The following is a 7,628-nucleotide window of genomic DNA, read 5'->3' on the forward strand; positions in this document are numbered from 1 at the left end:
TTTGTCTCTGAATGCCTCACTCATTGTCCTTTATCTCTGAATGCCTGTCTCTCACTGACCTTTTTCTCTGAATGCCTGTCCCTCACTGTCTCTTCTCTCTGAAACTCTGTCCCTCACGGTCCTTTGTCTCTGAATGCCTGTCCCTCACTGTCCTTCGTCTCTGAATGCCTGTCCCTCACTGCCTTCTACCTCTGAATGCCTGTCCCTCACTGTCCTTTATTTCTGAATGCCTGTCCCTCAGAGTCTTCTTTCTCTGAATGCCTGCCCCTCACTGTCCTTCGTCTCTGAATGCCTGTCCCTCACTATCCTTTGTCTCTGAATGCCTGTCCCTCACTATCCTTTGTCTCTGAATGCCTGTCCCTCACTGCCTTCTACCTCTGAATACCTGTCCCTCACTGTCTCTTCTCTGAATGCCTGTCTCTCACGGTCTTCTGTCTCTGAATGCCTGTCCCTCACTGTCCTTTGTTTCTGAATGCCTGTCACTCACTGTCTTCTGTCCCTGAATGTCTGTCCCTCACTGCCCTTTGTCTGTGACCACCTGTCGCTCAGTATCCTTTGTCTGCGACTGCCTGTCCCTCACTGTCCTTTGTCTCTGAATGCCTGTTCCCCAGTGTCCTTTGTCTCTGAACGCCTGCCCCTCACTGTCTTCTGTCTCTGAATGCCTGTCCCTCACTGCCCTTCGTCTCTGAATGCCTGTCACTCACTGTCCTTTGTCTCTGAATGCGTCACCCAGTTTTTTGTCTCTGAATGCCTGTCCCTCACTTTCTCTTCTCTCTGAATGCCTGTCCCTCACTGCCTTCTACCTCTGAATGCCTGTCTCTCGCTGTCTTTTGTCTCTGAATGCCTGTCCCTCACGGTCTTCTGTCTCTGAATGCCTGCCCCTCACTGTCTTCTGTCTCTGAATGACTGTCGATCACTGCCTTCTACCTCTGAATGCCTGTCGCTCACTGTCTCTTCTCTCTGAATGCCTGTCCCTCACTGCCTTCTATCTCTGAATGCCTGTCCCTCACTGTCCTTTATTTCTGAATGCCTGTCCCTCACGGTCTTCTGTCTCTGAATGACTGTCCATCACTGTCCTTTTTCTCTGAATGCTTGTTCCCCAGTGTCCTTTGCCTCTGAATGCCTGTCCCTCACTGTCCTTTGTCTCTGAATGCCTGTCCTCACTGCCTTCTACCTCTGAATGCCTGTGCCTCATGGTCTTCTGTCTCTGAATGCCTGTCCCTCACTTTCCTTTGTCTCTGAATGCCTGTCCCTTAGTTTCTTCTGTCCCTGAATGCATCACTCAGTCCTATGTCTCTGAATGCCTGTCCCCCACTGTCCTTTGTCTCTGAATGCCTCTCCCTCTCTGCCTTTTGTCTCTGAATGCCTGTCCCTCACTGCCTTCTACCTCTGAATGCCTGTCTCTCGCTGTGTTCTGTCCCTGAATGCGTTGCTCACTGCCTTTGCTCTCTGAATGCGTCCCTCACTGCCTGTTGTTTCTGAATGCCTGTCCCTCACTGCCGTCTACCTCTGAATGCCTGTCCCTCACTGTCCTTTGTCTCTGAATGCCTGTCCCCCACTGTTGTTTGTCTCTGAATGCCTGTCCCTCACTGTCCTTTGTCTCTGAATGCCTGTCCCTCACTGTTCTTTGTCTCTGAATGCCCATCCCTCACTGTCTCTTCTCTCTGAAAGCCTGTCCCTCATGGTCCTTTGTCTCTGAATGCCTGTCGCTCACGGTCCTTTGTCCCTGAATGCCTGTCCCTCACTGTCCTGTCTCTGAATGCGTGTCCCTCACTGTCTCTTCTCTCTGAATGCCTGTCCCTCACTGCCTTCTACCTCTGAATGCCTGTCTCTCACTGTCTTCTGTCTCTGAATGCCTGTCCCCCACTGTCCTTTGTCTCTGAATGCCTGTCCCCCACTGTCCTTTGTCTCTGAATGCCTGTCCCTCACTGTCCTTTGTTTCTGAATGCCTGTCCCTCACTGTCTTTTGTTTCTGAATGCCTGTCCCTCACGGTCTTCTGTCTCTGAATGCCTGCCCCTCACTGTCCTCTGTCTCTGAATGCCTGCCCCTCACTGTCTTCTGACTCTGAATGACTGTCCCTCACTGTCCGTTGTCTCTGAATGCCTGTCCCTCACTGTCCGTTGTCTCTGAATGCCTGTCCCTCACGGTCTTCTGACTCTGAATGACTGTCCCTCACTGTCCGTTGTCTCTGAATTCCTGTCCTTCACTGTCCCTTGTCTTTGAATGCCTGTCTCTGTCTTCTGTCCCTGAATGTCTGTCCCTCACTGTCCTTCGTCTCTGAATGCCTGTCCCTCAGTGTTGTCTCTGAATTCCTGTTCCTCACTGTCCTCTACCTCTGAATGCCTGTCCCTCAGTCTTTTGTCTTTGAATTCCTGTCCCTCACTGTCCCTTGTCTTTGAATGCCTGTCTCTCACTGTTTTCTGTCTCTGAATGCCTATCCCCCACTGTCCTTTGTCTCTGAATGCTTGTCCCTCACTCTCTTCTGTCCCTCACTGTCCTTTGTCTATGAATGCCTGTCCCTCACCATGTTATTCCTCCGAATGCCTGTCCCTCACTGTCTTGTCTCTGAATGCCTGTCCCTCACTGTCCTTTGTCGCTGAATCTCTGTCCCTCACTGTGTTTTGTCTCTGCATTCCTTTCCCCCGCCATCTTGTGTTTAAGTGCCCATTGATCGTTATTGTTTTTGAATGACTGTTGTTTCTACTCAGCACCTATTCCCTCCTTTCACCGGAATATCTGTTCCCCATTGTCCTGTTATTGAACCTGCATTGCCCTGTTATTTTTTGGAAGTTATGTATTACCTGTGTAATTTTTGGAATTACTCTTTCCTTTTAAAATTCTTGCCCACATCACGGTCTTATTCACCCACCAATCCAAACTCTAACCCACTCAGTACATCCCACTACTTGCCGCCAAATAGTCACCACCTCCCCAGTATTTCCTTTACCCCGCAACTACTCACTACCCTTTCTCCTTGCTGCAATGCTCCATCTCACCCTCAGTGAGCTAATTTACAGAACAAATGGGAAACTGTTCAACCTCCGTCGCTTCCAGTCCAGATCCTAGGTCGTCCGTTCCTCTGTCGTCGAATTACAGTATGCAGACGACGCTTGCATCTGTGCTCACTCGGAGGTCGAACTCCACACCATCGTCAACACCTTCACCGAAGCGTACGAGAGCATGGGCCTTACTCTAAACATCCGTAAGACAAAGGTCATCTACCAACCTGCCCCCGCCACAGAGTACGGCCCCTCGATTATCAAAATCCATGACAAGGCCTTGGACAATGTGGACCACTTTCCATACCTTGGGAGCCTACTGTCAACAAGGGCAGACATCGACAACGAAGTCCAACACCGCCTTCAGTCTGCCAGTGCAGTCTTCGGTCGCCTGAGGAAGAGAGTGTTTGAAGACCAGGATCTCAAACCTGGCACCAAGCTCATGGTCTACAGAGCAGCAGTGATACCCGCCCTCCTGTATGCTTCAGAAACATGGGCCATGTACAGCAGGCACCTCAAAGCACTGGAGAGGTACCACCAACGCTGCCTCCGCAAAATCCTGCAAAGCCATTGGCAGGATAGGCGCACCAACGTCAGTGTTCTCGCTCAGGCCATCATCCCGAGCATCGAAGCTTTGACCACGCTTGATCAGCTCCGATGGGCGGGTCACATCGTCTGCATGCCCAATACGAGACTCCCAAAACAAGCGCTCTACTCTGAGCTCCGACACGGCAAGAGCCCCCCAGGTGGGCAGAGGAATCGCTTCAAGGACACCCTCAAAGCCTCCTTGAAAAAGTGCAACATCCCCACCGACAACTGGGAATCCTTGGCCCAAGGCCGTACAAAGTGGAGGAGAAGCATCCGGGAAGGCGCCGAATACCTCGAGTCTCTTCGCCGGGAGCAAGCGGAAGCCAAGCGCAAACAGTGGAAGGAGCACACGTCAACCCAAGCACCCCACGCACCCGCCCCTTCAACCGTCTGCCCCACCTGTGACAGAGACTGTAGGTCCCGCATTGGACTCATCAGTCACCTGAGAACTCATTTTTGATGTGGAAGCAAGTCATCCTCGGTTCCGAGGGACTGCCTAAGAAGAACCCTTTCTCCTCCTTCAATATTATACCCCAACTAAACCCCCAAAATCCCAGCCCACTTTCCTCAAACACCCATCTCAACTCTTCACACATTGTCATACTATCTCATCTACTGTACCCACTGCCTTTCACATCCACTTTATATAAGGCCATCACCCCCTGAGCCCCCGCAAATATTGCCATAGAAGCTGACTGGTACACGTATTATTTAAAAAAAATTTGATTATCTCCCTCTTCTATTATCACCTTTTCTCTTAAAGTGCTAACTTGTGCCAAGGTACAGTTCCACCCTCCAGTAACTTGTAGAAATGGTCAATGAGTGTCAGCACTATAAGTGTGATGCGATACATTTTGGTAGGAAGAATAAGGCAGCCAAAAATCCCCCTTGAAAAATAAGTGCCAACATGGAGTAGAGGGATCATAGAATAGTACAGCACAGAACCAGGCCATTCGGCCCATCGAGACTGTACTGGGTCTTTCGAAGAGTAATGCAGTTAGTCCCACTCCCCTGCTCTTTTCCCATATCCCTGCAATTTTTTCCTGTTCATGTATTTATCCAATTCCCTTTTGAAGGCTACTATTGAATCTGTATCCACCACCTTATTAGGTAGTGTGTTCCAAAAATAACCACTACTTTGTGTAAAAAAAGTTTTTCCTCATGTCGCCTCTGGTTCTTTTGCCAACCACCTTAAATCTGTGCCTTTTTGTTATTGACCCTTAAGCTATTGGAAACTTCTCCAGTCTATCCACATAACTGTAATCTCTCATCCCCAGAACCATTGTAGTAAATCTCTTCTGCACCCTCTCCAAAGCCTTCACGTCCTTCCTAAAGTGTGGTGCCCAGAATTGGACACAATTGATAGAGAAGTTGTTTCCACTTGCAGGGAGACCAAAACAAGGGGAGATAAATATAAGATGGTTACTAATAAATCCAATCGGGAATTCAGGAGAAACTTCTTTATCCAGAGAGTGTTTAAAATGTAGAACTTGCTGCCACATGGAGTAGTTGAGGCAAATTGCACAGATGCATTTAAGGGGAAGCTAGATAAACAGATGAGGGATATGGTGATGGGGTTAGATGAAAAGGGGTGGTAAGAGCTGTGGGCCCCCGTGGAATTCCGATCCGGGGCCTGGTCCAGCTGCCGGAGCGCAGTGCTTGCGTATCCCAGGGGCGCAGTTAGTTCGATGCGTCCCCTGGGATCTCGTGGGCCATGGAGAGCCAATCAGCGCAGGGAATGCTCCATTCATAAGTTTGACAGGAAGAGCTGTCAAAACTTAGAAATACTACAGGCCCCAAAACATAACTAAATCTTCAAATAAATTTTTAAAAAACATCACATTTTTTAAATAAACTATAAATTACATGAAATAACTTTTAAACAATAATTTAAATTTTTGGAAAAAATAATTTTATTTTCTAACGGGGCTAAAAATAAACTTACCTTGCTTTAAAGTATTTAAAAATAATAAACTTGTGGAAAAAATGTTTTAATTTTAATTAATTCACCAGTTACCTTGTAAAAAGCAGGCCTTACGCCTGCTTTTTATGTGTAACTTCTGCAGACTTACCCTCCCGGGAAAACCTGCAAACAAAACTAAGTTCGATGCACACGCGCAACCTCCCCCGCGCACGACCTCTGAACCCCTTCTTTCAGGGGAACGGAAGTGCCAGTTTCCCACGCATGCGCAGTGCATGCAAGAAACCGGCACTTCCATTGGGCCTACGGGTGAGTACCCTGTGCGTACTCACCCGTGGAGACCCAAATTTCTGGGCCTATATTTGACTATGGGATGTTTCACAGCAAAGCCTGATATTGTCTTCGTCCCGCGTCCACACAAATCACTGGGTGGCACTGAGGAGCAGGAAAATAGCTGTTCTTTTTTGCCTTCCTGGCATAGAGACTGAAGCTAATTGTTGGGCCCCCTTTTGCAGCCCCAGCTGAAATCAATTAATAGTACTGACCAGAAGCAAACTTGGCACGTTCCTGGCCTGCAGAGCTCAATCCTCAACTAGGCAAGGCATTTACCAAATCAGCTGGAGGGGAGGGGGGCTCATAGATCAACAGCTGCACCTGCTGAGTATTTCTAGCATTTTCTGTTTTTATATGTATAGTTATGGTTGGTTTCCCAATGCCATAAAAGTGAACACTAAAGTCTTTTAAAGGTGGCTGTGACTTGAAGAGGAAACGGGAGAGGGCGAACAGCAGGAATTTCCCAGCAGAAGCTGTTTTTTTTGGGTCTTGTTGGCAGTGCTGTGTGTAAGAACATAAGAAATAGGAGCAGGAGTAGGCCAATCGGCCCCTCGAGCCTGCTCCGCCATTTAATAAGATCATGGCTGATCTGATCCTAACCGCCAATCCACTATCACAGAACCATCTCCTGAATCTAACAGAATTAGACACACGAAATAGGAGCAGGATCAGGCTACACGGCCCCTGGGCCCGCTCCGCTACCCACAGGGCCATGACCGATCCGAACCTAGACTCATGTCCAAATTCCTGTCCGCTCCCCGTAACCCTTAATTCCCTTTACTTCTAGGAAACTGTCTATTTCTGTTTTAAATTTATGTAATAATGTAGCTTCTACAGCTTTTTGGGGCAGCATATTCCATGGACCCACCACCCTCTGAGTGAAGTAGTTCCTCCTCATCTCAGTTTTGAAAGAGCAGCCCCTTATTCTAAGACTATGCCCCCTAGTTCTAGTTTCACCCATCATCGGGAACATCTTCCCCGCATCCACCCGATCCGACCCCTTCACAATCTTATATGTTTCAATAAGATCGCCTCTCATTCTTCTGAACTCCAATGAGTAGAGTCCCAATCTACTCAACCTCTCCTCATATGTCCATCCCCTCATCCCCGGGATTAACCGAGTGAACCTTCTTTGTACTGACTCGAGAGCAAGTATGTCCTTTCTTAAGTATGGACACCAAAACTGTACGCAGTATTCCAGGTGCGGTCTCACCAATACCTTGTACAACTGAAGCAATACCTCCTTATTTTTATATTCTATCCCAGCAATGAAAGCCAACATTCCATTGGCCTTCTTAATCACTTGCTGCACCTGCATACTAACCTTTTGAGTTTCGTGCACCAGGACCCCCAGATCCCTTTGTACTTCAGTACTTTCCAGTTTCTTGCCATTAAGATAATAACTTGCTCTACGATTTTTCCTGCCAAAGTGCATAACCTCACACTTTCCAGTATTGTATTCCATCTGCCAAATCTCTGCCCACTTACTTAGCCTGTCTATGTCCCCTTGCAGGTTTTTTATGTCCTCCTCACTCACTCCTTTCCCTCCCATCTTAGTATCATCTGCAAACTTTGATATGTTACACTCGGTCCCCTCCTCCAAATCGTTAATATAGATTGTAAAAAGTTGGGGACCCAGCACTGACCCCTGCGGAACACCACTAGTTACTGATTGCCAGTCTGAGAATGAACCATTTATCCCAACTCTCTGCCTTCTGTTAGATAGCCAATCCTCTATCCATGCCAGAATATTACCCCCAATCCCGTGATTTTTTATCTTAAGCAA

This window comes from Somniosus microcephalus, chromosome 9 (genome assembly GCF_052327205.1).
Source record: "Somniosus microcephalus isolate GS21.2 chromosome 9, FLI_Smic_1.0, whole genome shotgun sequence".
In the NCBI taxonomy this organism is placed as follows: domain Eukaryota; kingdom Metazoa; phylum Chordata; class Chondrichthyes; order Squaliformes; family Somniosidae; genus Somniosus; species Somniosus microcephalus.